This window comes from Arachis hypogaea, chromosome 18 (assembly GCF_003086295.3).
Source record: "Arachis hypogaea cultivar Tifrunner chromosome 18, arahy.Tifrunner.gnm2.J5K5, whole genome shotgun sequence".
Lineage (NCBI taxonomy): Eukaryota > Viridiplantae > Streptophyta > Magnoliopsida > Fabales > Fabaceae > Arachis > Arachis hypogaea.
In genome coordinates this window covers 104,966,162-104,982,271 of record NC_092053.1, presented here as the reverse complement: position 1 = coordinate 104,982,271, position 16,110 = coordinate 104,966,162, and the positions used below count along the sequence as shown (strand labels likewise).

Genomic DNA, 16,110 nt, shown 5'->3' with positions numbered 1-16,110 from the left:
TATTTTTGCTGGATGTAAATTAATCTTACAGATTTTCTTAATAGGATATTTTTATTCGTAAAGGAATTAAAATAGTTGAACGAGGCTAGTTTTTTGTTAAAAGAAATTTATAAAGACAAATTTTTCTCGTTAAATTATAAACACACCTTTCTAATATACTCTAGGTACCTACACAATATATGATATCAATTACCGTTTATATTTAAGTTATAATATTGTTATTAATGAGATAGGTTTATTATTTTTCAAACAATAAAGAGACAATAATTTTTGTGTCAACATATCATGATCTATTTGACATATAATATTTATTCATCTGAGTTCATGAGGTGCTTTAAAAAATAATGTTTAAGTAATTTATTTATTTTTGTAATATTTTTTATTTCGAAATTCAAATTTTAGTACATTTATTTTTATTCAAGGCTTATTTTTTTATTTTATTTTAATTCTGTTAAAACAAGTTATGAATTTTAATTTTAGTTTATAATTTTTAGGATAAATAAAACACTAAGATTAATTTTATAAATTAACTTAGTGAAACATATTTAAGATTTAAATTAAATTTTGAAAGGCAACATTTTTAAATTGAAGTTTAAACGGTTTGCCACCTATGCAAAGAGTAACTTAAATTTGAATATTGTTAAAGGCCATCAGATAAAAATTCGTAATAAATTCCACATGTGTAGTCGAATTAATTTAAAATTGAAAGAAAAAAATTTAACTTAAACCTCCTATTTTTTAGATAGTATTATCTTTTCAAATTTCAAACGACAATGGAAACATTATAAATAACTGTTAGAGTAGTCACTACTGTTCAAGCCTCCCTAACAACTTGTTTTATGTTTCTGTGTTATTCACCCTTTTTAGCACTCACATTACCATTAAAGTGACATCATGATTGGTCGTGCAACTAGGAGCAGTTCAAAGAAGTTCGTAATTTTTTATTAATTTTTTTGATATCTAACTTTATTTCATTTTAATTTTTGTTTAATTTTTATTCGTTCCATACTATGCTTCGTATTTTATTGTCTACGTGTTAGTATTAACCTATAAAATTGTAACTGATGATTAACTTATTTAAAACTCAATCTGACATTATTTACGTGTTTTTACTTTGTTTGAAGAGTAAACTCAACGCAAAAAAAAGATATGGAAAAAAAGGTCACGTAGAATGAAATCATCACCGCCGCGCAAGATGCTGTTTGTGACATATCCTCCAGGTAAATCTCAATTTAAAGGTATTCCTAATTATTCAATTTTCACGTTACCAACTCCAGTGAAACATTCACGAATTGGAGTCCAACTCAAAAGGGACGACCAAGAAAATAGAGTATGAGATTATATACTAGTATTCTTATTCGAAATTTTAATGGTTAAATTTACACACCCTAATGGTAAGATTATTAGATTACATACAAACATGTATAAACTTAGTTATGGTCATATGATTTAATGGTTAAATTATTAAAATTATATAAAATTATATAATCATTAATCTTTTCAACATATAATTTTTTTATTATGAAAATAAAAGTTATATTTCTCATTTGTTTGTTATTCATCGATAATGTAAAATTATTTCCACTGTTAATTAATGGAACTTGAGAGGGTAAAAAATGGTAACAAAATATATACAAAGCTACGTTTGATCATGAAAACAATGCAACACAAGGAATAAAAATATAAAATTTAGTGTTCAGTTTTTATATTTTATTTGATAATAAATTACACATAAAAACTAGAATATAAAAGTGTATTTATCATTATTTTTCATACAAAATTTTACAAAATATATATAATGACAAGAAATTTAATTATAAACAATTGATAAGAATAATAAAAAATAAAATTAAGATATTCAGAACCAAAAATCAAGCACAACTTTAAAATTTCAGAATTAGTAACCACAAGCATCAACAGCGCAAAACTCAGGCTAGAATACACACATAAATGAATACTATACAAATACAAGTTTCTTCAAATCCTCTACCAACTCTTTAGGGTTCAGTTATAGCAAAATACAACACAAAATATCTGTCTAACCTTAATACTTATAAAATTAAGCATACTACAGAACAAGAGCAGTTGGATAAGAGGGCCACCATCAACACCGAAACAATCACAAGCATACAGAACATGTGAATATTATTATACCAAACATAATAATAAAATAGCTCTTCTAATGCATCTCCGAAAATATCCCAAATAAAGAAAACTACATAATCTGATCCACCTGGTTCAGAAAGCTACATACATTAGAAAAATTAAGAATCAACTAAGAGAAAAATAAAAAGAAAGCATGGTTGATTCGATTCAATTGACTGAGATGAAGAATCAAACAGGGCTGAGAAGCTGAGAGTTTAAATGTTAAACCTTAATATTCAAGTAACATGACTCCATTATTGTTATTATTACACCCTTCTGATGTCACAAATTTAATACATATTATGGTCCGTTGACACTAGTATATTCACAACTTGGCCTCATCATTCTGATTCATACCTTAAGTAGAAGAAAAAGTCCCAATAAGCTTTCATTACAATTTTTTACAAAGAGTTGGGGCTTTGGTTCGGAGTTCATGCCATTGATAATTACGAGAGGCATGAAGCCGTGAATCAGTTACATAGGCAGTGCAAATTTTAACAAAGTTCACCACAATGAGTAACAACAAGCAAAAGCACTGAAGGAACACTCAGTAATATAGACAGTTCAAATTTTAACAAACCTCATCATGATGATTAACAACAACAAAAAGAACTGAAAGAACAGTGAATCAGTAACATGGGCAGTGCAAATGTAAATTTTAAAAGTTATCAACTTAAAATTTATCATCAAATATAATCAGTAAGCAAAGCCAAGTATTCAAGCACTGACTGAGTATTCTGTTCTGATTCTGTGACTGAGAAGCAATAAATTCAGCAACAAGTGCAAGTTACAGCAACAAATTTAACAAATCCTAGTAAAGTACCGATTTACAGCAAAAAGGCGAATTTATTGATTACCAATTCAGCAACATGCGGGAACACAGGGAGAAACATATGCAAATTAACCATGCACAGCCAGCTGTTTAATGCCTTTTTAATCAGAATAAACAACCAAAACTAGTGCATGGATGATATGCACATAAAATCAGATGAAAAAACCTGTTTACAGAGGTCTTCAAGGAACTCAGACTATGTACTGGGTTTCATGTCATTGAATTTAACAATAAATGAATGCTTGATGAGCTCAATTATCATTTCGCATACATATTACCATAGTTCTCACTCACTAACAACGTACCTCCTAATTGCCCATAAAACCCTTATCATAGTCATATCATATTTCATTAAAAAATCAAAACGCATACATAAAATATTTATTAGTGTTTAACCAATGCAACCCATTAAGTCCTAACAAAATTAGAATTTAAATCAAAGGGATGCACTAATCATGGACTTCAACACCACATCTAACTTTCATAGTAAACAATCTCAAATACAATGATCACTAATATCCAGCGAATAAACAATAAATATACAGCAACAAGTTAGCAAATAAACAAGAACAAGACCTAAATAGAAAATCCAACAAATGAAGTCGCAGCAACCAAACAATTTGACAAATTAGGATAACAGCAGCCCAACAATTTAGCAAATCAACTTAAGAAATTCAATAACAGAAAATCACAACAAAAAAAAGGTAACACAAGAACACAAGAACAATTAGCAAATTAAGAAGTTCACAATAACAGTTTAAACATTTACCAGAAGAACACTAATGCAAGTGCAATCATCATGCTAACATGTTTTCTGCAACGATGTTATTTGTACAGCTAAAATTTCCTAATTACTATGATCCAATTATTCTAATTTCACATGCAATCAACTTAATAAGTTTCTAAAAGCTAGAAAGTATAAAACCAACCAGAAATATGGTTAAAGTAATTCATCAAACATGTTGAGTGCGGTAAAATTAAAACGAAATAAGAGAATTCAAAGCTTGATTTCATCGTGATAGAGAAGAGAACATAACTTTTGTAACTTTAATTTAGTCTACCAAAACATCCAAACCAATACCAAATAAAATAAGTACTTATTGTAATATAAATCATAGGTTGCAGAGTTTGAAGAAGAGTATTGGTGTTGTGCGAGTGTATTGTCTGGTGGCGGGTTTAGGGAACTCACGGCGGGGACAAAAGAGAGCAGTTTGAAGGATGTGTGGAGCGCGCGGGTTGGTCGCAGAGTTTGAAGCAGAGCAACGTGGCTTCCAGACGCACGCGAACTCGAACGGTGAACGGTGATTGAACGCGAACGGTGAACGCCGAGCGAACGCGTACGGCGAAGAATGCGATCAAAAACGCGAACGTGAACGGCAAACAAACGGCGACGGAAGCGGGGCTGAGCAGACAAAGACGACGGACGCCGAGGTCGAGGAAGCAACTGTGATCGGTGACAGCAAACAGGGGTTGAAGATTTGGAGCACGAGGGACGCTAGATGACGGATGGTGAACTGTGAGTGCGACGGACGGCGGCAGTATGACACTCCTTGTGGCGGTGGTGTAGGCTTACAGTGCTAGGGTTTTGTGGTTGGGTTTGGGTGATTTCTCTGACTGAAAGAAAGAAACGGAGAAAGGGAGAAAGAAACGAATGAGCTTCCCTTTTTTTGTGTAAACCGGCCTGGTTCCGGTTCGATCCGACCGGTCGGCTTTTGTGCGGTTCAACAATTTTTTGCCGGTTTTTTAATTACCAGTTTTATATGCCTGCTCGGTCTGTTAGTGTTATTAGTTTGCGGTTAAACCGATCCGATCGACCGGTCCGTTCCAGTTTCGAGGTTTATTGTTGAGAACAAAAACCGCTATCAATTAAGCATCAACACATTTCGCGTTCAATAGTGAGGTTGCAATTTTTCATCTTTTTATTGCAATATTTTTTCTGTAGGAGCAGCATGAAAGAGGTCCTGATGGAGGACCATGCTCTACTCTCTTCATTGCAAATCTTGGTCTAAAGTGCACTGAAGATGAACTGAGACAAACTTTCTCAGTGTGAGTTGTTGTGTCTATAGTAAAGTTGTTCATATTGGAGCAGTGCTGGACCTACTGGTTCTTCTTATATCTTGATCTTGCAATGTTCATCTTTCACTTGATTTTGAGTTTTTACTATCGAGCTTTAATGTCTTAAATCCATTTTCCAGGTATGCTGGATTCAACATGGTCAAAATCCGTTCTAGAGGAGGAATGCCGGTAACATTTGCTGATTTTGATGTGAGTCATAGTTCTTGTTCAATCCCCTGTTGGTCAGTGTAGTAAATTTTGCTTGCTTACCCCTTATCAATTTACTAACCTTTATTCTTTTACAGGAAGTTGAACAAGCTACTAAGGTCATGGAGCAGCTTTAGGGCAGCATGCTGTCGTCGTCAGATCGGGGTGGCATGCACATAGAGTAACTTCTAACCTAATGGTTTCTATTAATTTTAGATACTCTAGCTAGGATTGATGTCTTATGTCCCTAAATATTTTCTTGTAGATACGCAAGGTCTAAAATGAGGAAGCATTAGAAGAAAGGGAAGCAAGCCAACCAATGAATTTATGTTGTCTGAACCCTCTCAGGATTGTCATCATCAGCCAACCAATGAATTTTGCTTCACATGATTCCTAGAAGTCAAGAATTCAAAAAAGCATAGGACATTGTCAACATCAGCCAACCAAGATTTTTTGGTTTTATCAATTGCTTCAAAATTTTAAGATTTTTAAAATGGATAAACTCTATCAGTCTCATTAACTGCTACTATATATTCAGCATTTTTTGCTTTTGTTTTGTCATGTCTATACTTACCTCTTTTTTAATTATGAGATATTGATTAGTGATGTGCATAAACTTGATATGCTACGATTTAGGAAATTACACGATCGGCAAAATTCCTTCCGGCAAGTGCACCGGTTATCGTCAAGTAAAAACTCACAATAGAGTGAGGTCGAATCCCACAAGGATTGGTTGAGTGAGCAATTCGGATTAGAAGTATGTTCTAGTTGAGCGGAATCAAGATTTAGATGAGAATTGCGGAATGTAAAATTGCATGAATTAAAGAGCGAGAAGCTAAATTGCTGAAATTAAAAGGGATGGGGGTGATTGCATGAATTTAATTGCAGAATGTAAAGAGAAAGTGGTAAATCAGAAATGGGGAGTTCATTGGGTGTTAGGAGATATTGAGATCTCCGAATCAAAACAACTTTTATCCCTTCCTCAACCAATGCATTCATTGAATTTTGCTTGGCAATCTTATATGATTGGATCCCAATCCCTTGGCTCACCAATTCTCTCTAAAAACAAACAAATTCCCAATCCCTTGGTTTAAATGTTCATAAGAAGAGATGATGCTCGATCACTGATTATACCACACAGTTTCATGAACCACAATTTGGTAGGATTACATGTCACAATATCCATCCAAACCCCAATCCAATTCACTGTGAGAAAGCTTCTCTAGCATGAATCCTCCATTCCTTTCCCAAGGTTCCGAAGGATTCCAATTATGGGTAGTTTCTTTCCCAAGACAACTACCCAATGGAATTAGATCGAGAAGCTTTCTAACAAAATTCAAGAGAAAAGATTGAAGAAGAAGATAAAACTATTATTGATTCATTGAATTACAATAGAGCTCCCTAACCCAATGAAAGGGGTTTAGTGAGTCATAGCTCTGAATTCAATTACAAAACTAAAAGAAAAATGATCCAAAGTTCTCCGTGTAAAAAAAAACTTTTTTTTAACTAACTTAAATTCTATCCTATTTATACACTTTCTAAATTGAGCTTCTGTTGTGTTTCTTGGGCTTTGAGGCCTTTCCCTGATTTCCTTTTGCTTTGGGTTTATGGTCCATAATCCTGATGAGGCTGTGATCCAATTCTGTAACATTCATTGAGCAAACTTAGTGATAAACAAGTAATGACACAAGACTCAACAAATTGAAGCTCCAGACTCATCAATTCTTCAGGCCCAATCCCATAAACCATGATATTCAATTGGGTTTCATACCATACTACGTTTAAGTTAATGTTTGTGCTCAAATTCTAACTTAAACTTCAATATATTTGGCCCAGAAACCCCTTTTAAAAAGTGGCGTTTAAGTTGAAGTTTAAGTTTCAGTTTAAGGTTAAACTGAAACTTAAACGTGGAAATGGAAGAAAGCAACCCAGGAGTGTGAAATGTCGAACACGTTTAAGCTTCAGTTTAAGGTTAAACTGAAGCTTAAACGTGGAATTGAAGAAAACAACCCTGGAGGAGCAATTGGGTCGAACACGTTTAAGCTTCAGTTTAAGGTTAAACTGAAGCTTAAACGTGGAAATGAGAAAGCAACCCTGGAGGAGAGAAATAGTCGAACACGTTTAAGCTTCAGTTTAAGGTTAAACTGAAGCTTAAACGTGGAAATGAGAAAGCAACCCTGGAGGAGAGAAATAGTCGAACACGTTTAAGCTCCAGTTTAAGGTTAAACTGGAGCTTAAACGTGGAATGCTCCTGGTGCCTTTTTTACTTCTGGCGTTTAACCTCCAGTTTAAGGTTAAACTGGAGGTTAAACGTGGAAATGCTTCCTGGTGAGAAATTGTGTCGAACACGTTTAAGCTCCAGTTTAAGGTTAAACTGGAGCTTAAACGTGGAAATGCTCCCTTGGTGAAATTCTCATTCTGGCGTTTAACTTCCAGTTTAAGGTTAAACTGGAGGTTAAACGCCAGTTCCAGCATTTCTTAGCCTTCATGATTCTGGCGTTTAAGCTCCAGTTTAGGCTTAAACTGGAACTTAAACTCCACATGTGATATTCAAGCTTCCTTTATTGATTTTGTTGCTTCCTTGCCTAGCCTCTTCTTCCCTGAAATCATCCAAACAATTGCATCAAAGTCTTGCAAAATTTCATGAGAAATCTTCCATTCATAGCATTCAAGTAATATAACTAAAAACTCATGGAATTTGCATCAAAATCATACTGTTTGGATGGTTCATTGCTTTGTTATTCATTTAACCATTCTTGGTTACTTTAAGCTCAAGAAAATGCATAAAACAACTAAAACTAACAAAAAAATGCTAGTGAAACTAGCCTAAGATGCCTTGGCATCACAACACCAAACTTAATACTTGCTTGTCCCTAAGCAAGTCCTGAGTTATTTGAGAAGAAAGTATGAAACAGAAAGCAATTACATTGGCTATATTAGCAAGCATTTGAAGTTCATCAGAAGGGTTTTATGCAGAAAGTTGCAGCATCACTTTTTCATTCTTATCAGGTAAGATTATCACTTTTTCATTGCATCCATCAAACACTGCTATGGCCTCTTGTTATTCTTATGTCCTTGGCACTTTTCTCTTCTTTGTTTTTCTTTTCTTTTTCTTAGAGCTCCTTTGCTCCTTGTTTGCTTAGTGTCATGTGTTGCACAAGCCTTTGGCATTTTCTTTTTCTTATCAGTGCACTACACATATCCACTACAGGCATTTTAGTTCACATTTCTTCTTGAGACATTGGTGCCCAGCACCTCTTTGTGTGACTAAATGTTTTGTATTTAGGTTGCTCTTGATAATGGACTTTTGGTTGATAATCCCGGGTTAGTTAACCCAAGTTACCAAGTGTTGAAACACTCCTCAGAACCTATTCATCCAAGCATATCCTTAATACATAAACACCACAGGCATTTGTCTCAGAAGTTCAAACCATTGGTGCCTAGCTTATTTTCTCAATTTTTTTTTTGCTTTTTGGTTGCCCTTTTTCAGTGGATTTTTCTTCTTCTTTTTCTTTCTTTTTCATGGCCAAAGACATTTATTCATCAAGATCCATAGACAGTTTTCAATTTCTACACAAAAAATGATAATTCTACACTCTATTTCCAGTGATCTGACTAAACAATCAAGCATGCATACCACCACTTAATTCTACTTGATTTGTCACTAACTGAGCCAAGTTACTTTTGTTCACACTTTTCTTTTATTTTTGGAAACAGAACAAGCATGACAAGCATTTGTTTAAGAAGGTGAAGTTATATCCAAACATCTAGGCATTCACTTTATTCAAAGCAATAAACAGACAAACATACTAGAAACTTCACATTCCAGAAAGATTCAACAATTACAGTTTAAACCAGAACAAGCATGCTTTTGTTTGCCCTTTTTAAAGAATTGTCAAGGAACAACACCACCTTGTGAAATTCCTTGTTTTCTCTTTGTTGCCAGGAAACAATTTGATTTCTCCTTCTTCTCCTAGTTGTTGCTTCATGCTTTAAGATCCTTGTTTCCTTTCCTGCAAAGAGTGATGAAGTTGCTTGCTTCTCAAGCACTTGAGTGGTTAGCTCAACTATGTATGGGTAAGTGTCTGAGTCTTAAGTTGGTGTGTGAACACCAAACTTAGTCTCCTACTTACTTCTCTGTTCTTTGAATCCTTGAGTTCTCCTTGGAATGAAGTTGCTGCTAAGGATTTTAAGCATTTCTGTGATTGCTTAGAATGGTTGTTCCTTTCATATAATTCAAAGGTTGTTGTGTTCAGTTGATCTTTATGGTGGAACACCAAACTTAGAGTCACACATTCCCCTTTGAATTATTGATCCACGAATTCATTGTTTGGTGTGAAACACCAAACTTAATTCTTTGCAATGCACAGAAACTACTTCACCCTTTTTATTGAAACAAATAAAAGAAACAGCAAAGGGGTATTACCTCAGGTTGGGTTACCTCCCAACAAGCGCTTCTTTAACGTCACTAGCTTGACGGTTGTCTTCCTCAGTTGAGGTGATATTTAACCTTGTCCTTCTCCTCCACATCTCCCAAGTAATGTTTGAGTCTTTGACCATTCACAGTGAAGGTTCGTTGTGACTTTTCTTCCATGATTTCTACTTGTCCATATTGGGAGACCTTGGTGACAAGGAATGGTCCAGACCACCTTGATTTTAGCTTCCCTGGAAATAGCTTCAGCCTAGAATTGTAGAGCAATACTTTTTGTCCTTCTTCAAATTTCCTTGGGGCTATGTTGCTATCATGCTTCTTCTTTGCTCTTTCTTTGTAAATTTTGGCATTCTCATAAGCTTCAGCTCTGAATTCTTCCAACTCTTGAATTTGCAACATCCTTCTTTCTCCAGCAGCTTTGCTGTCCAAGTTCAAGATTTTCAAGGCCCAGAATGCCTTGTGCTCCAACTCCAGTGGCAAATGGCAAGCTTTTCCATACACTAGTTGGTAAGGAGACATTCCAATTGGTGTTTTGAAAGCTGTCCTATATGCCCAAAGAGCATCATCTAGCTTAATCGACCAGTCCTTCCTTGAAGTTCCCACAGTCTTTTCCAGGATTCTTTTGAGTTCTCTATTAGATATTTCGGCTTGCCCACTTGTCTGTGGATGGTATGGTGTGGCTACCTTGTGTTTGACTCCATATTTTAGAAGCAATGCCTCTAATGGTTTGTTGCAGAAGTGGCTTCCTCCATCACTGATGATTGCTCTTGGAACCCCAAAACGGCAAAAAATGTGTTTTCTGAGGAAGTTCATGACTACCTTATTATCATTGGTTGGAGTTGCTATTGCTTCAACCCATTTGGAGACATAGTCTACTGCCACAAGAATGTAATTATTTGAGTATGAGGTGGGGAAGGGTCCCATGAAATCTATCCCCCATACATCAAACAATTCAAGTTCCAGAATGAATTGTTGTGGCATTTCATTTCTTCTTGGCAGGTTCCCCGCTTTCTGGCATTCATGGCAGTGCTTCACTAGTTCCTTTGCATCTTTGAAGATAGTGGGCCAATAAAAACCACACTGTAACACCTTAGCTGCTGTTCTTTCTCCTGCAAAATGTCCTCCATAAGTGGAGCCATGGCAGTCCCATAAGACTTCCCTTCCTTCTTCCTCTGATATGCATCTTCTGAGTATGCCATCCGAACATTTTTTGAACAAGTATGGTTCGTCCCAGATGAAGTATTTGGCATCATTTACCAATTTCTTCCTTTGATGCCTGTTAAATTCCAACGGCAAACTCCCAGTGGCCTTGAAGTTTGCTATGTCTGCAAACCAGGGTGCTTTGTGAATTACCATGAGTTGTTCATCAGGAAAGCACTCATTTATATGTGTGCTTTGTGCGCTTCCTTCTTCACATGGTATCCTTGATAAATGGTCTGCCACCTTGTTCTCTACACCCTTCTTGTCTTTGATTTCAATGTCAAATTCCTGCAACAAAAGAACCCATCTAATAAGTCTTGGTTTGGATTCTTGTTTAGCAAGTAAGTATTTTAAAGCTGAATGATCAGTGAAGACAATGACTTTAGATCCAATGAGATAGGATCTAAATTTTTCAAATGCAAAGACTATTGCCAAGAGTTCTTTTTCAGTGGTTGTGTAATTCCTTTGGTTATCATTCAAGACTTTACTGGCATAATAAATCACATGTACCAAATTGCCTTTCCTTTGTCCTAACACTGCCCCAATAGCAAGGTCTGATGCATCACACATCAGTTCAAAAGGTAAGTTCCAATCAGGTGGGACAATGATAGGTGCAGAGGAAAGTTTTTGCTTCAAAAGTTCATAGGCTATCATGCAATTTTTATCAAATACAAAGGGTGTATCAGAGACAAGCAAGTTACTCAAAGGTTTGGCTATTTTAGAAAAGTCTCTAATAAACCTTCTGTAAAAGCCAGCGTGTCCCAAAAAACTCCTAACTGCCTTGACATTACTTGGTGGAGGTAGTTTTTCAATGAGTTCCACCTTAGCTCTGTCCACCTCAATGCCTCTATTAGAGATTTTGTGGCCAAGGACTATTCCTTCTGTGACCATGAAATGACACTTTTCCCAGTTTAATACTAGGTTGGTCTCTTGGCATCTCTTAAGCACCAAGGCAAGGTGGTGTAGGCAGCTAGGAAAAGAATCTCCAAACACAGAAAAATCATCCATGAAAACCTCAATAAATTTTTCAATCATGTCCGAAAAGATGGACAGCATGCATCTTTGGAAAGTGGCAGGTGCATTGCACAATCCAAAGGGCATGCGTCTATAAGCAAAAACTCCATATGGACAAACAAATGATGTTTTCTCTTGATCTCTAGGATCAACTACTATCTGATTATAGCCTGAGTATCCATCCAGAAAGCAATAGTAAGCATGTCCTGCAAGCCTTTCAAGCATCTGATCCATGAATGGGAGTGGAAAATGATCTTTTCTGGTGGCTTCATTGAGCTTCCTGTAGTCTATGCACATCCTCCACCCAGTGACAGTTCTTGTGGGTATGAGTTCGTTCCTCTCATTTGGCACCACAGTTATGCCACCTTTCTTGGGAACTACATGGATGGGACTAACCCATGGGCTATCAGAAATGGGGTAGATTACCCCTGCCTGCCATAACTTCATGACCTCCTTTTGTACCACTTCTTTCATGACGGGATTCAATCTTCTCTGAGCTTGAATGGAGGGTCTAGCATCCTCTTCTAACAAGATTTTATGCATGCATATGGATGAACTTATCCCCTTCAAATCAGCTAGGGTCCATCCAATGGCATCTTGATGAGTTTGTAGCACCTTGATCAATTCTTCTTCCTGTTCTTTGCTCAGGGCAGAGCTAATGATAACAGGATGGCTCTCATCACTACCCAAGTATGCATACTTGAGATTAGGGGGCAATGCTTTGAGCTCAGGTTTTGGTGCTTCCTTCTCTTCTTTCACTCTCTCTGGCATGCTTGGCATGGTTGTTTCAGCAGCGTTGATGTCACTAACTTCAATATCCTTGGTGAACTCCTCCTCTGCCACTACCTTTGTTGTTTCCTCAAAGGTTTCTTGTATTGCAATGTCCACTACATCCACCCTCATGCATTCCTTTAGTGATTCTGATGGATAGCTCATTGCCTTGAATACGTTAAACACCAATTTCTCGTCATGTAGTCTAAGAGTGAGTTCACCCTTTTGTACATCTATGATGGCTCCAGCAGTAGCCAGGAAGGGTCTTCCCAGAATTATTGAAGCTTTGGCTTCTTCCTCCATATCTAACACCACAAAATCAGCAGGAAATATAAAATCTCCCACTTTCACCAACAAATCCTCAACTATCCCATGAGGGAATTTAAAAGTTCGATCTGCCAATTGGAGGGCCATTCTTGTTGGTTTGGCTTCCTCAATCTTCATTCTTCTCATCATTGTTAGAGACATCAAATTGATACTGGCCCCTAAGTCACACAAGGCCTTCTCCACCATGACTTCTCCTATGATGCAGGGGATTTGGAAACTGCCTGGATCCTTCAATTTCTGAGGCAATTTGTGTTGAATGATGGCACTACATTCTTCAGTCAACAACACAGTTTCCTCATTTCTCCAGCTTCTCTTCTTGGTCATTAATTCCTTTAAGAATTTTGCATAGAGTGGCATTTGCTCTATTGCCTCAGCAAACGGAATGTTGATTTGAAGCTTCTTGAAAATCTCCAAGAACCTGGAGAATTGGCCATCCTTTTCACTTTTCATCAAACGTTGAGGATATGGTGCTTTAGGTGTATAAGGCTTCAGGACCTCTTTTTCTTTTTCTTTTGTTGCAGACGGTGTAAAAGATTGTCCTTGTTACTTGTCTCTCACATTTTCCTTTGCTTCATCCTCTGTGGTTTCCTTTGAGATCTCCTTTAGATTCTTTCCACTTCTGAGGGTTATGGCCTTACATTCTTCCCTTGCAATAGCCTTGGCAGCATGAGAAACGCTTGGCCCAGGGGTTTGCTTAGACAAATACACAATTTGATTTTCTAGCTTCTGGATGGCAGCTCCTTGGTTTTGCAGGTTAGAATTTACTTCTTCCTTAAAGGCTTTCAATTCGGTTATGTCTTGACTCATGGTTGCAAGCATTCCTTCTATCCTGTTTAATTGATCTTGAAATTGTTGGTTCGGATTAGGTTGGGTAGGTTGATTATTTTGGCCATGATATGATGGTTGGGAGTAAGTGTTTTGTGTGGCTTGGTATGATCTTTGATTGGAGTTTTGATATGTGGACTTGTTATGTTGGTTTTGGTTGTAAGGTTTGTGGTTTTGTGGTTGGGTTTGGTGGTTCCCCCACCCAAAGTTTGGGTGGTTTTTCCATCCTGGGTTGTAAGTGTTGGAATGTGGATCATATGATTGCCTTTGTTGGTTTCCCACATAGTTGGCCTCTTCCCAATCACCTCCTTCAGTGCTTACTTCCTCTTGATCTTGTGTGTGTATTGCAGCCACTTGCTTTGTTTCTAATTTCCTGGTGAGCTCTGCTAGTTGCTTGGCAAACACCTTGTTTTGGGCTAAAATTGTATTAACATGGTTCAGCTCCATGACTCCCTTAGTGTTGTGTCTTTCTGAAGCATAGTAGTACTCATTCTCAGCCACTGTCTCAATCACTTCAATGGCTTCTTCCACAGTCTTTTTCCTGTTCAATGAACCTCCTGATGAATGGTCTACAGCCTTCCTTGATTCATAAGAAAGTCCATCATAGAAAATATGCAATTGCACCCAGTCATGGAACATGTCTGGTGGGCATTTCCTTGTCAAATCCTTGAATCTCTCCCATGCCTCGTAGAGAGTTTCACCATCTTGTTGTCTAAAAGTCTGAACCTCAGATCGAAGCCTATTGACCTTTTGTGGGGGGTAGAAACGTGCCAGAAACTTGCTTTCCACCTCATCCCAGGTTGTTAGGCTCCCCCTTGGGAATGATTCCAGCCACTTAGCTGCCTTGTCCCTAAGTGAAAATGGGAACAAGAGCAGTTTATAGGTATCTTCCTGGACCCCATTGGACTTCACAGTGTCGCAAATTCTCAGGAATTTTGTGAGATGTTGGTTTGGATCTTCATTAGCACTCCCACCAAATGAACAATGATCCTCCACAAGTGATATTAGCTGTGGTTTGAGTTCAAAATTGTTGGCCTGAATGGGTGGTTTTTGAATGCTGCTACCACAATTCCCAGAGGTTGGGTTTATGTATGAACCAAGAACCCTCCTCTCAGGAATGGCATTGTTTCCCTCAGCCCTCTCATGGTTGTGAACTTCTCTATCCATGTTGAGATCTAAAGCTTCCTCAAAATTGTCCTCAGATTCTCCTTCAGATTCCTCTTCTCTCAGTACTCTCTTCCCTCTTGCTTCCCTTCTAAGTCTATGAAGGGTCCTCTCTGGTTCGGTATATGGAGGAGTTGATGTCTCTCCTCTCCTACCTGTCATACAAGAACACAGCACAGGCACCAAACAAGTGAAATACTCTTGGTTAATGGAAGAGTATGGTTAGAGCAGTTGAGGAATTAATTCAAATAGTTAGTGAGTCAGTGAGTTAGTTGCTTGAATTTAAAGGCATAAAGAAAGAAAACAAGTAACAGAGTGCAGAAGTTAAAATTCAACAAGTAACTTGAACTAAATTATCAAAACAAAAAAATATGCTCAATCTAGTTAACTTCCAATTTGAGAATTGTCAATCGAAAACCAATCCCCGGCAACGGCGCCATAAACTTGATGTGCATAAACTTGATATGCTACGATTTAGGAAATTGCACGATCGGCAAAATTCCTTCCGGCAAGTGCACCGGTTATCGTCAAGTAAAAACTCACAATAGAGTGAGGTCGAATCCCACAAGGATTGGTTGAGTGAGCAATTCGGATTAGAAGTATGTTCTAGTTGAGCGGAATCAAGATTTAGATGAGAATTGCGGAATGTAAAATTGCATGAATTAAAGAGCGAGAAGCTAAATTGCTGAAATTAAAAGGGATGGGGGTGATTGCATGAATTTAATTGCAGAATGTAAAGAGAAAGTGGTAAATCAGAAATGGGGAGTTCATTGGGTGTTAGGAGATATTGAGATCTCCGAATCAAAACAACTTTTATCCCTTCCTCAACCAATGCATTCATTGAATTTTGCTTGGCAATCTTATATGATTGGATCCCAATCCCTTGGCTCACCAATTCTCTCTAAAAACAAACAAATTCCCAATCCCTTGGTTTAAATGTTCATAAGAAGAGATGATGCTCGATCACTGATTATACCACACAGTTTCATGAACCACAATTTGGTAGGATTACATGTCACAATATCCATCCAAACCCCAATCCAATTCACTGTGAGAAAGCTTCTCTAGCATGAATCCTCCATTCCTTTCCCAAGGTTCCGAAGGATTCCAATTATGGGTAGTTTCTTTCCCAAGACAA

General features: G+C 37.0%; 1 non-coding gene across 1 annotated transcript; it reads left to right on the top strand.

The window, feature by feature from the left end:
• Positions 1-14,445: 14,445 nt before the first annotated feature.
• LOC112774261 (small nucleolar RNA R71) lies at positions 14,446-14,549 on the top strand. The gene has a single exon (XR_003188756.1). It is a non-coding gene; the product is annotated as a small nucleolar RNA R71 (small nucleolar RNA).
• The last annotated feature ends 1,561 nt before the right edge of the window (positions 14,550-16,110 follow it).